The following is a 13,570-nucleotide window of genomic DNA, read 5'->3' on the forward strand; positions in this document are numbered from 1 at the left end:
TGACCGAGCAACACATGACAAGCTTGTGCAAGAGAAATGCTGGCTTTTGAGTTAAGAGGGGAGGGCGGGGGGGGGGGGGGAGGGGGAGATAAAACAGTCACTTAGCTTTCTTTCTTTCTTTTTAATCTTCAAGGCAAAAACTTAGATGCCTTAGCATAGACATTTATATGGTCTTTTGGTTGTGGAACAGGTAATCTGGTAGATTATCAGAACTGACAAAAATAACTAAAAAAAATGTAGAGACGTAAGAAGACTGTAAACTTTGCGTGCACAGTCATGATCCACAGACCGGATATGCAAGGCGGTCTCAGAAGAGTCACGGAGCTGGGACATCCCTGCGGCCTCGCGGTGATGCGGTTGTGAGCACACCCACGGGCTGCCCGTCAGATCAGAGTGTGGCCCGTGCCGTCGTGTACAGAACACAGCACTCGGCAATGAGCACGAGCGGCCCCATTACCGGGTTAAGTGTTTATGGCTATTTCGAGCGCACTCTTTCCAGTTATAAAGAGAAGGTTTCTGTAAAAGTGTGTGTGGCGCCCCAGCAGCCTCGCACGCCTGGCGTTTGCTGCAATCACATCGTTCCCGGCTGCATCCGGCTCCCGCTCACGTCTGTTCTCGTGCGGGATCTAATTGTGTGTTGCTTCGTACAGTGGCTGCTGCGCAGGCGTCGCCTGGGTGCGTTGGCGGCATCACAGGCGAGTCGTAGGCCGGACCACCTCGGTGTGTGTGCCGTGCTCTGATGTGCGCACAGCGGCGGCGTCAGAATGTAGCCTTGTCGTTAAGCCGTGCGTGACTGTAATTATACCAACCCAAATTAATGACTAGTTAGCAACCAACCTTAATTAAAATGCAGATCAGTGGGACACTCGTGTTAATGCTCTGGGCACTCTGACCCCAGAGCCCCTCCACGCCTACCTTGCGGTGGCCGGTGCCGAGTCGGCCGCCCAGGGACCAGGTGCTGCCTGGGGACCCTCCTCAGCTTCCTGGCGCTGCAAACCGCACACCACGACCTACATGACCTACACGACATGAAGGCCCAGGTACCTGACACACCTGTAGCTCCCACAGTGCCCTGTTCCCAAGATGCTGAGAGGTGACCCTGTTCTTCCCCCAAACACTGAAGGGAAGGGGGAGGGGCGCTGCTGTCATTCTCACAGAAACCTGGAGATTAAAGGGCCTAAAGGGACCCAGGCTGAGCTCGCCTTCTTAAAAAACGAATCCGAAGAGAAGATGAAGGAGCCCAGTTTATTATAAAGCAAGCTTTGAATAATAGGTCACAGAGCTGTGAGGCAGAGCCGATTACGTAGTGGAGCGCGTGAAGATGTGAGTTACACAGAGGCTGGGCCGCTCAGCTGAGCTGCCTCCCGTCCCGGCCCTCCCTCGGGGATCCCACCCCCAGTGGACCAGTGAGCGCAGAGCCCAGAGGTGACCTTCCACTTTCCCAGGCCGCCACGCAGGCGTGTCTCGGTGGCCACTGTTCCTGCAAAGTCCGACCCCCAGGGAGGGCCTGCGCCGGACCCTGTGCTGGGTCTGTGCGCTCTTTCCTCTTCCCAGCGATCCGGTGGCAGGCAGGCTGGGGACTGGGTTTCCACCTGGAACAGCTGAGGCTCAGAGAGGCCGAGTAACCTGCCCCAGGCCACACAGCCAGGGCGTGGCCGAACCAGTCCTCCAGCTACAGTTTCTTTATTCCAGAGCCACCTGGTATCCGAGCTTGCATTCCCTCCCTGCTGAACGGAGGAGGCTTTGTCTTAACAAACTGTCCGCCTTCTAATAGGGTACGGACTGTGTCAGGTTAACATGGATTCGTTGTAGAGAATTTTTTTTTTTTGCGGGGGGGGGGGGTGTCTTTGTTGAGACGGGGTGAGGAGATACTCACTTTAGATGCCAGGTCGCAGCTCTGAAGCTCCCGCGCCTGGAAGGGCAGCTTCAATTGGAGACTCATTAGTGACCGAGGACCGTTCTGAGTGGGTCTTGGGGTTTTGTGATATTTCCTCTCTGTCTTCTTTATGCTCTGAGAGTGGAAGCACGTGGTGACTCTGGCGTGGCTTCCGAGGCAGAGACGCCTAAAGCCGAGCCCTGTGTTTGCTTAGAGGCCAAAGGTGGCTCCTGCGAGGCGACCCGCCAGGAGGAAGGTGGGGCTCCCTGCAAGGTAGGTGCTCCGACCTGCTGACCTGCTGACCGCTGACACCGCAGAGCAGGAGGGAGGTTCACCTCCTTTTACCTGTCATGGCGCTTCCTCTTTACTTGTCACACCCTTTCCTGGGGGGGAGTGGGGTTACTGAGACCAGACCCTGCAGCGAAGCCGGGAGTGCGGTCTGGGAGCGCCTGTGCCCGGCTCTGATGGGGGAGGGGGGCCCCCTCGCAGTGTGTTCGCCTCCCACACACTGTGGGCAGACAGTGCTCCTCGGGCTGCAGACAGGACACTGATCTCGGGGCTGGGCACTTCGTTCGACTCGCCCGCTGGCACCAGCGCCCCCAGGTGGCAGCTGGAGGGTCGTTCTTGGGATGCCTGGTCCGCAGGTGTCTCACGGCCTCGCGGTTTGTCCAGCTTGAAAGGTTGTGTGCTTCGTTGGAAACGAGGAAAGTGGGTTCAGGTGGGACAGGGTGGGAGGGAGTCCCAGCTCTGTTTCCACTGTGGGGCCCACGCCGTCCCTGGAGAGGGAGGTGTTTTCTGGTGGAGATTGGTGAGCCCGTCCCTCTGCTCAGCGTCCCTCAGGTGGACACGGGAGGTCAGGGGGTCTCAAACCTTGGAGTCCATCTTGCCTTTGAACGCTCTGACCCACGTGTGATTTTGCAGCGTCACTGGGAAAACAGCGACTCCCTGGGCAGGTCTCACTGACACTGACACGTTGTGTTACATGCATCAGAGTCACAGGGGCTGATGCACCGCGGCCGCCCGAAAGGCCTGGAGGCCTCGGGAAGCCGGCCGGCTCCGGCGGTGCTGCATCTCCCAGGGCCCTGGTTTTCTGGAAAGTTCACATCCTCTCATTGGCAGCACATTCTGCCCACTGTTTCCTTGAAGCGACAGACTCACTCCATTGGCTGTTGGGGAAGTGATTCCAGGCCTCGCGTCTGAGTGAGTGCCGCCGTTTGGGCTGCTCTTCAGGGTGGAAGCAGTTCCAGCCCGGCAGCTCAGGGCCCAGGCTCTGCCCAGGGGCAGGTGCACTCGCTCTGGCCAAGGCGCTTCGTGAGCGCTTCTGTCCGTCCCACAGAATATAAAGGCGCATGTTCGTGAGGGTTGAGTTTTAATAAAATTAACATGTTTTGCAGCTTCGTCAAAGACATTCTTACGCAAGCTGGGCATTTTTTACTGTCAGTGACAGCAAAGAGCATAGGGACTTGTTGCCACCTCCCTTCCCCCCATCTCCCCCCCGCCCACACACACACACACAACTGGGCTACGCTCCAGGTCAGTGCAGGGACAGAGGCAAACAACGTCTCAGTTTTATTATGAAAATCGTTTTGCCCTCATGGACTTCCTGAAGGGGCTCAGGGGTAGTCAGGGGTCTTGGGACCAGACTTTAAGCACTGCTTGCTGCCCGGCTGGTATGGCTCAGTGGTTGAGCATTGACCTCTGAACCAGGAGTTCGAGGTTCAATTCCCCGTCAGGGCACATGCCTGGTTGAGGGCTCCATCCCCAGTGCAGGGTGTGCAGGAGGCAGCAGATCGATGAGGTTTCTCTTTCATCTCATTGATGTTCTATCTCACCCTCTCCCTCCCTCTCTCTCTCTAAAAATAATATAATCAATCAATAAAAACCTATTTTTAAAACACCAGCACACTTCCTAACCATGGACTCTGCCTCAGGAGGCACCCTGCCCGCTGTCGGTTGCTGGTTGGAGCAGAGGCCGGGCGATAACGAACATGGTCCTTGCAGAGGGATTCTCGCTAACTGTACGCTTTTCCTGCTGCGGTTAGAGCTGTGTATGGTTGAGGTCTCGGCAGTGACCCTGTGAGGTCAGGGCGTTGTCCCTGTGGTACAGGTGAGGACATTGCGTCCAGGGTTAAAGGACTTTTTCTTGGTAACAGGACCCTCGCCCGGGTCTTCTCACAGGCTCTCTGTTTATCACCATGGCTGCCTCCTGAGTGGGAAGGAGACACTGGTCTCTGCCAACTCTGGGCCATCTGCACCAGGTGACAGAAGAGACGAATGGAACAGGAGCCGCTCGAGCAAGCATGCACTCCTGCTTGCTAGCATGTCTGTCGGTTCTCTGATTACGTCTGTGGCTAACCACAGCCATTGCCAGGCAGTGTCTGCGGTTAGGTAACCAGCGTATCCGCCGCCCGTCCGAGGGCAGGGAGTCAGGAGCGCAGCCTCCAGTGATGCCACGTCGTCGCTGTGGAGCACGGGGCAGCCGGAGCAGACAGCCAGCCTGGAGCACACAACCAGATCCCGGCTGCTCTTCTGTGTATGAAGGCGCTTCGCAGCCTATGAGGTGCTTGCAAGTGATGGCGAACGGAGCTCTGGCATCTGAGCAGAGGGCGGACTGCATCTCTTCAGTGCAGTTCCCACTGTTAGCATGCTAGCCGCCCCCCCTCCACACACACACACACACTCACACTCACACACGCCTTTCTGGATCACAGCGCTGCCTCTCAGTGGTGTTTTTGAATGTCAGTGGCAGGAGCCTGTGTGCACATGAGCGTGGGGACCCGTATATTGATAAGGTGCGTTCACTTTGCAGTGCTCTCACGGATGTCATTTGATAACAGGGCTCATGTCATTCTTGTTCCCATCAGGGTTCTGAGGAAGTGGAGCCCCCAGCTGGGGGGTGGGGGGTAGAGGTCTGTTGTCCCCTCGCCCCTTCTACCTCCTGTTTGATTCGTGTGCTTCACACTCATTCATAGAATACACCCCCTCCATTTCCTTTCTCTGCCTCCCTCGTAGAACATGAGTGATTGAGACCAGCCTGTCTGTTTCGTTTAAAAACACCATCTCTTTTCCTTCTGCCGCCCCGTGGGTCCTCATGAAGGCTTGGAGCTGGAATGTGCTCGCTCAGTTAGCGGTGCAGGAGGCTCGCGGGGTGGATGGCCCGGCCAGCCCTGCTCTCGTCTCCTTCCTTCCATTGTGTCTCCTATTTCCATTCCTCTGGGCCCCGCTTCAGGCAGCTGACACCTCTCTCTAGCCCCTTCGTATTCTCACACTCCCTCTTCTTGGCCTGCGTTGCACTAGCAGACATGCTGGCTGTCGCCAGTCCAGTCCATCTGTGCTTTCTGGATCCACACGGAGTTCAGCTCCTGGACAGGCTGGTCCCGCATGCCTGCGTGCCGGGCCCTCTCAAGCCGCCGCCTCGGGAAGGCGACCAAGACCCCCCTCTGCCTTTCTAGTTCGAGCCTTGCCATCCTGCCATGCCCCTCAGTTCCAGAGGCTGGGGAGGGGGCTGGCTTAGGAAGTGTAACCAGCATCTTTTACACCGGCTCCATTTCTTGTTATAACATTGCCACTTGGAGCCCCTGCTGCCAGCAGGATAGCTTGGCCCTGCTGGAGCCTGGCCCAGTGGGGCGTCAGAGCCAGTCCTTCCTTTGTGGTGTGGGGTGGAGCGGGTCCGGGAGGCCTCGAGTCTGGACCCTCTGAGCCTGCAGTTCCACCATCTATGAACTTGGATTAAACGATGGAGCAATTCCTGAAGCAAGTGAAACTGTACGTACGCGGACAGACGGTGGCCACACAGGCGCTGGGGGAGTGATAGTGCTTCCTCCTCCAGGGGTGCCTCCTGAGCGCCTCCGGCGAGCCGCGCCCTCCTCTAGGCTCTGGGCACAGGTCGATGCCGGGGTGGGGGTGTCCGCCCAGGGCCTGTGCAAGGGCCGAGGAATCATTTGGTCTGGCTCTGCCAAGGCGTAAGGTGGGAGCTAATTACATGTTTGACCAAATAAAGCAGGCTAACTTTTTTCTGTTTTTTTTTTCTTTTTTAAAATACCTTTTTATTGATTTCAAAAAGGCAGGGAAAGGGAGATAGAAACATTAATGATGAGAGAGAATCGTTGATCATCTGCCTCCTGCACATCCCACACTGGGGATCGAGCCCGCAACCTGGGCATGGGCCCTGATATTCCGCGGGCACCTGTCTATGAACTGTGATCTGGTTCATAGGTCGACGCTCAACCACTGAGCCACGCTGGCTGGGCACAGGCTGGTTTTTGAGTGGATAATGTTGTCTGGCCCATGAATGTTGTTACAAAACCCAAATGGCCCTGGGCAGAGCACGGGTTCCCACCCTCTCCTACTGGGAGAGGGACAGTGAACAGGTGAGCAAAGTCGTTGAGCAGGTCCTTCTCGCTGGAGCCTGAAGAACAGGAGCTAGTGACTGAGCGACTCAGATTGGTGGCCCAGGGTATTGCCAGGTTGAGCACCGCGTCCTGCCTGGCAGGCGTGGCTCAGTGGTTGACCTATGAACCAGGAAGCACCCAGCACGCTGGAGGAGGGCAGGGATTCCACCTGACATCTGCCTCCCAGAGCCTGCAGTGCCGCTCAGCTCCGAGCACTGCTGGGAGCATCGCCCGGAGCATCAGCATCGTCACTTTAAGCCGCAGCCGCAGTGGCCCGCAGTCCCTATCAGTCTCGGGGAATGAGCGCTGTGGCTCGGGTCCCACCAGGAATGGAGACTTTCCCTTGTTCCCTGAATCCGGTGTCTCCACCATCTTAAACACAGGGTGCTGTCCGATGTTAGTATCACCCTGCTTCTTAAAAAAAAAAAAAAATAGAGCAAAAAAGACTCTTAGGCTGTTTGAGGACTCTGTGGGTGTTACAAACACGATTCCATTCTAGAGGGAAAAGGCTGAAGTCCACGTTGATGCCAAAGGGAAGAAACTAGTCGGGAGCAGAGGGGCATTAGGACTCTGTTGTGACCAGGAATGTTCTACAAACAAAGGACTTGGTGTGGCGAGGACAGATCTGCACTGTGGCTGTGAACACTGGGGGAGACCAGTCAGGGCGGCTCCAGATTCTGGGTTCAGCCCGTGGAGAGTGTCAGTAAATCCACCCGTTCTTATTCATTCAAAACCAGGCATTGTGCACATAGTAGGTGCAAAATAAATGCAACAGTGACGGTCCTGCTCCACCGGGAGCCTCTCCACAGGGGACTGCAGATACCCTGGCGGCCGCGGGAGCCAGGAGGAAGCAGTGTGTGCAGATCCCTTGGAGAGGAAGGCCTGGGTGCTGTGAACACCATGTGTTAGGGGCCGAATTGCATAAACCACCCCCCCTCCCCCCCAATATGTTGAAGCCCTAACCCTGTAGCTCAGAAAGTGACTGTCTTTGGAGATGGGTCTTTAAAGAGGTAAGGAAGTTAAAAAGAGGTCGCTAGGATGGGCCCTGGTTAAGTAGGACCGGTGTCCTTATAAGAAGGGGAGTAGGACACCGACCAGGTGAGGACAGAGAAGGCGGCGAGGAGAGAGAAGGGCCTGAGGAGAAGCCAGCCCTGCCCGCCCCTTGGTCCTGGACTGCCAGCCTCTGCCGGGGTCCTGCCCCAGCGGGTCCAGGGGTCCCCAAAGGTGTGGACGGAGTCGGCGAAGAAGGAATGACATGGAGGCAGCGTTCAGTTGATCAGCAACCTAGCCAGGATCTCTAGCCCGGATCTCCAGAGAGGTTCTGCTTTGGATCTCCAGCGAGGTTCTGTAGCCATGTTCCCTCGCTAGGTTCTCCAGCCAGGTTCTGTCCAGGCTCTCCAGTCAGGTTCAGTGTCCAGGTTCCAGTCAGGTTCTCCTGCCAATCTCTGTAGTCAGGTTCAGTCCAGGATCCCTTGCCATGTTCTCCCGCTAGGCTCTGTCTCTAGGCTCCGAGGCCAGTCCCTCTCCAGGATCCTCCGGCATGCTCTCTCCAGCAAAGTTCTTCTGTCTCTAGGCTCCGTGTAGGTTCTGTCTTCTTGATTCTGTTCTAAGTTCTGAGTGTTTCTGTCTTGTTACAACTGTATTTATACCAGTTGATTCAATCCTATCAATCTCTATTACAAAGGTTAGGGCGTTTCTTATCTCCATTCCAGGGAGAAAAGATTATGTAGTTTAAGCATGATTGTTCGTAGTTAAAGGGATTAATTACCCGCCTGGCACTTAGTTGAGGGGTTTTATTCCCTCCCTAACTTCAGGGGAAAATCCCTACCTGGGGATTCAACCTTTCTCGGAGAGGTGACCTTGGTTAAAACACAGCGCCAAGAAGGTGAGCAAACATATTAAGAACCGTATGCCATATATGCCAGGTCCCTTGAAACAGCAAGGATGGACCGGCTCCCGGCAAGCCTCCAGAACTGCGAGGAAAAAATGTCTGCTGTTTATGCCACCGCCTGTGTGGCCTTGTTGTGGCAGCCCTGGCAGCTCACCCACCCTCGGAGAGCGCCGGGACCCAGTAGGCCGGCGTGCGTCTGTGGTGTGTGAATATGCTGTAGACCCTTGGGTGTGTCCCTCTTTTGGTCATTGTGATAACACATGAGTGTGTAAGTCTGTTTGAGTCTCTGTTTTCCGTCCTTTTGGGTGCACACCCTGGGGATGGAATGGTAATTCTATGTTTAACTCCCCGAGGAACCACCACACAGTGTTCCACAGGGCTGCACCGCTCTACACCCCTCCCAGCGACGTACGGTCCCGTTTCCCCGCATCCTCGCCAAAGCTTGCTGTTTTCCATCTTGTTGATTATAGCCATCCTGGTATGTGTGAGGGGGCGTCTCGTGACTTTGATGTACAGTTCCCTAATGTCTAACCATGTTAAACATCTCCTCGTGCTCCTGTTGGCCATTTGTGTGTCTGCTTTGGAGAAATGTCTGTTCAGGTCCTTTGCCCATTTCTGAAACTGGATGATCTTATCATTGAACAAAATGGTTCGGACTTTAAAAAGTGGGCTCCTTAAAAGGCTGGACCCTCCTAACGCCTGGCTTTCTAGGAAGCTGCTTCTTTGAGGGTTCTAGATTGCCGAGACCGGTTTGGCTCAGTGGATAGAGCGTCGGCCTGCGGACTGGGAGGTCCCGGGTTCGATTCCGGTCAAGGGCATGTACCTGGGTTGTGGGCACATCCCCGGTAGATTGACAGGGATATTTTGTCTCCTGTGTCTCCCCCCCTCCCACTGTTTTACTTTCTCTCACTCCCCTTCCCCGCCCCATACTGTATTCACATTTCAAATTAAACTTCAAATGGCACTCGAAAAATCAGCCTGCAGAATGTCACGTGGCAAACACTCCACTTCACTGCCCAGGTATCCTTCTCAAAGGGTGTTGAACGCTCCTTAGACATGATGGTATGGAAACGTAGTCTGAGTGGGATTTCCCCAGGCATTTTGCATGGGGTTGGAAGCAGGCAGAGAGGCACAGGTCCTCTTGGGTAGATCTGAATATCCAGCTGAGTGGCTGCGTTGGTGGTTAACCTCAGCCTCACTCTCCGAGCTCTAAGGGGAAGAGAGCCGGTGGGGGATGGGCACCATCAGCAGCTGGGGGTGGGGGGTGGCGGGAGAAGGGGAGGGGTGTTGTATCTTCTGTGGGATTTGGAATTGGAAATTCCCAGTGGGATTTTCAAAGCTAGTCTAAGAGAGTAAAACTGGGGGGGGGGGGGGGGGGGTGTAGGGGGGGGTGGAAACAAAGTTTTGCTAATATGTAGCACTGGCCTTGATTTAAAATATTTTTAAGGTCTAGTAAGAAAAAAATTCTGTAAGCTGAGTATTTTCTCTTTTTTTGTATCCTGTCTCATTTAATGAACAAGAGTTTTTGATATCTTGTGACACATAGGTTTTCTGAAATAATTTGCATATGTATATTTGGTGTTTTTTGTGGGGGTTTTGTTCTGCTTTCCTCTCCCTTTTTAAAAAGCTCTCTGGAAGTATTGTTGACATACAACAATCGGGACCTATTAAGTAAGCAAGTTGGTACGTTTGACATACGCATGTACCCCTGGAACCACAGCCACTATCATAGCAGTGACGTGGTCGTCCTCCTCTGAGGGTTCTCTGTGCCCCTTCACCGCCCGCAGCTTGGTCTGCGCCTGTGCCATTTCCTGTAAATGGAGTCACACAGCACGGACTCCGTTCACTGGCTCATTCCACTCAGTGTAATTGTTTTAAGACTCACCCATGTCGTGGCGTGTACCCATGTGAAATGTGTTCATTACTCAGCAGGATGTCCATGGTGTGGACATACCCCGGTTTGTTTATGCATTTATTTGCTGATAGACATTTGGGCTGCTTCCAGTTGGGGGCCATTACAAGTCAAGTCGCTTTGACCACTTGTGTCCAGGCCTGTGCATGAACATGTGGTTTCATTTCTCTTAGGTAAATGCATAGGAGTAGAGTGGTTGGACCGAACCGCGGGCGAACTGTGCAAACTGTTTCCCAAAGTGGTTGCACCATGGATAGTCCCACATACATCCCCACACAGTATAACACATAACGCCCACACAGGGTACCGCGTGCGCTCCCGCGCAGGGTACCGCGTGCACGCCCGCGCACGCCCGCGTAGGGTACCGCGTGCACGCCCGCGCAGTATAACACATAACGCCCACACAGGGTACCGCGTGCACGCCCGCGCAGGGTACCGCGTGCACGCCCGCGCAGTATAACACATAACGCCCACACAGGGTACCACGTGCACGCCCACACAGTATAACACATAACGCCCACACAGGGTACCACGTGCACGCCCACACAGTGTATCACAGGTCCAGGTGCTAACCAACACTGTTTTTGCAATATATTTGTCTGATTTTGGCATTAGAGTAAGGCTGACTTTCATAGATGAGCTGAGAAATATTCCCTCCTCTCCAGTTATCTGGAAGAAGTCTGTGTAGAGTGGTATTATTTCTTCGCGAAATGTTTGGTAGAATCCACCAGTGAAGTTATCTGGGTCTAGGGGATTTTTTTGTGAGGGAAAAATTAACCATAAATTCAAAATTTTTATTAAAGCTGTTTAGGTTATCTACTCTTGTATGAACTTGAGTAGATCTTGTTTTTCCAAGAATTTGTGTGTTATCAACATAGAGCATCTTTTAGGATCTGTAGGTCAGTAATGCTGTCACCTCTTATTCTGGATGCTGGTATTTTGTGTCCTTTCTCTTTTATTTTCCTGATTAATTTGGATGCAGGTTTGTCCATTTTACTTGCTTTGTGAAGAACTAGCTTTTGGCTTGATTGCCCCGTTACTCTGTCTGTGTCATTGGTTTCTGCTCTGCTGTGTATCACCTCCTTTCTTTGGCTTACTCTATGTTTCTTAAGGTAGGAGCTCAGGTAATTTTCCTTCACCTCCTCCTCTTCCTTCTCCTTTCTTTTTTTCTATTCTGGGTGTTTAGTGCTTTAAAATTCTAAGAACTGTTTTAGCCGCATCCCACAAATTTTGATATGCTGTGTTTTCACACTCATTCAGTTCAAAACGCTTCCTGATTTTCCATTCTATGCCATTTGAGTTAATTTTTGTGGACGTTGTAAGGTCTGTGTCTATGGATGTCTAATTGTCCCAGTGCCACTTGTTAAAAATACTGTCCTTTCTCCATCGACTTGCCTCTGCTCTTTTGTTGGAGATTAGCTGCCTCGATTTGTGGGGAGTGTCATTTCGCAGAGTTGTCGCCCTCATTCAGCATTGTGTTGGCTATTCTGGGTCTTTGCCTTCCCATGGAAACTCTAGAATCCGTTGGTCAGTATTCACGAAATAGCTTGCTGGGGGTGCGATTGGGATTGTGTTGACTCTACAGATCAAGTTGGGAAGAATTAACATAATAATGGTGGGGCTCCTAATCCATGAATGTGAAATATCTCTCCATTCCTTCAGATCTTTTTTAATTCTTTCATCATGATTGTATAGTTTTCTGCATATAGATCTTGTACACATTTTTTTAAAATTGATTTTTAGAGAGAGAGAGAGAGAGAGAGAGAGAGAGAGAGAGAGAGAGAGAACGATTTGTTGTTCCACGTATTTGTGCATTCATTGGTTGCTTCTTGTATGTGCCCTGACTGGGGATCGAACCCACAGCCTTGGCGTATTAGGACAACGCTCTAACCAACTGAGCTACCTGCCCAGGGCTAATCCTTACCACAGTTTGTTTATTTCTTTTGTCATAATTTTATAGTTAGCTGCATGCACATCCTATACATATGTTGTTGGATTTATACCTATGTATTTTTCTTTCTTTTTTTGTGTGTTATTGCAAACGGTGGTGTGTTTTTAATTTCAAATTGTTCATTGCTGGCACATAGGAAAGCAGTTGACTTTTGTATTTAACCTTATATCGTACAACCTTGTTATAACCACTTATTCTAGGAGTTTTTCTCATCTGTTCTTTGGAGTTTTCTACATAGATAACTGTGTCATCTGCAGTTTTATTTCTTCTTTCCCAGTTTGTGTATTTTACTTTTTCCTGTTTTCTTGCACCAGCGGGACTTCCAGTAGATGCCGAACAGGGGCGATGAGAGGCGGCCTCCTTGCCTCGCTCCCGTTCTCAGGGGAAAGCACATTTCTCATCGTGAAGTAAGTGAGGGGGTTCTGCGTCCCTCGTTCGCCAGATTATCTCTTCACCGCTGGTCTGAAGCAGCTTGATTCCGCTCTGCCTTGGTGAAATTTTCTTCATGTTTCTTGTGCTTGGGATTCATTGAACTTCTTGATCTGTGGATCTATCACTTCCTTCAAATTTGGAAAATTTTCAGCCATTATTTTTCTAATGCTTTTTTAAATTCTCCTCTCTCTCCTCCCCTTTGGGACTTGAGTTATATAGATATTAGGACTCTTGAGGTTGTCTTACAAACTCCCTGGTGCTCTATTCTTATTCTTATTCATTCATTCATTCATTCATCCATTCATTCTCTCTGTCATATCTGTTTTCTCTCAGTATTTCATTTTGAATAGTTTCTATTGCTGTTTCTTTATGTTCACTAATCTTTACAGTTAATCTCATCCAGTGCATTGTTGTTTTCTAGAAGTTTGACTTTAAAAATTATGTAATATGCATATATAGCATAAATATATGTAAATAAATGTCACATAAAGTGCAGACTAGGTAATAAAAATACATAATATAAAATATGGCACATATGTAAAATAAATACACACATACTTTCATACCTCTACCTTCCATACTCAGCCTTTCCTAGGCTTCTTTAACATACATAATACAGTTAAAATAACTGTCTACTTTTCCTTGTCTAATTATTTTATTATCTGTGTCATTTCTGGGTTAGTCTTGCTTGCTTGATTCTTTTCCTGATTATGGGTCATATTTTCCTGCCTGGCCATTGTTATTGGGTACCAGGCATTGTGAATTTCACCTTGTTGGGAGCCGGATCTTTTTATCTATAATAATAAAAGGGTAATATGCTAATTAGACCGGATGTCCTTCCAGGCGTCATTCCAGATGTCCTTCTGGATGAAGCCGGGGCGGAGGGAAGTAGCATGGGTCCCAGGTGCCAAAGGGAAGCCGGTGCTGGCAGCCGGGGGAAGGAAGACCTACTCTTGCAGGAATTTTCGTGCATGGGCCCCTCGTATTCCTATAAACACTCCTGAGCTCTGTTCTGGGCTGTGGTTGAGTTACTTGGAAGCAGCTTTGTCAGGGGACCAGCGTTCGGCCTCGGGTGAAATGTTCCGAGTTCTCTCCCAGCCTGGGTTCTGTGGTCTCC

At 51.6% G+C, this 13,570-nt stretch overlaps 1 protein-coding gene and 1 non-coding gene across 5 annotated transcripts in view; one reads left to right on the plus strand and one right to left on the minus strand.

The window, feature by feature from the left end:
- The window catches only part of EML1 (EMAP like 1), a 155,452-nt gene that overhangs the window by 68,649 nt on the left and 73,233 nt on the right, over positions 1-13,570 (plus strand). The gene's annotated exons all lie outside the window — the stretch shown is intronic.
- Positions 11,907-11,984, minus strand: TRNAI-AAU (transfer RNA isoleucine (anticodon AAU)). The gene has a single exon. It is a non-coding gene; the product is annotated as a tRNA-Ile (tRNA).

The sequence above is a fragment of the Myotis daubentonii genome, chromosome 1 (genome assembly GCF_963259705.1).
Source record: "Myotis daubentonii chromosome 1, mMyoDau2.1, whole genome shotgun sequence".
NCBI classification, from domain to species: Eukaryota; Metazoa; Chordata; class Mammalia; order Chiroptera; family Vespertilionidae; genus Myotis; species Myotis daubentonii.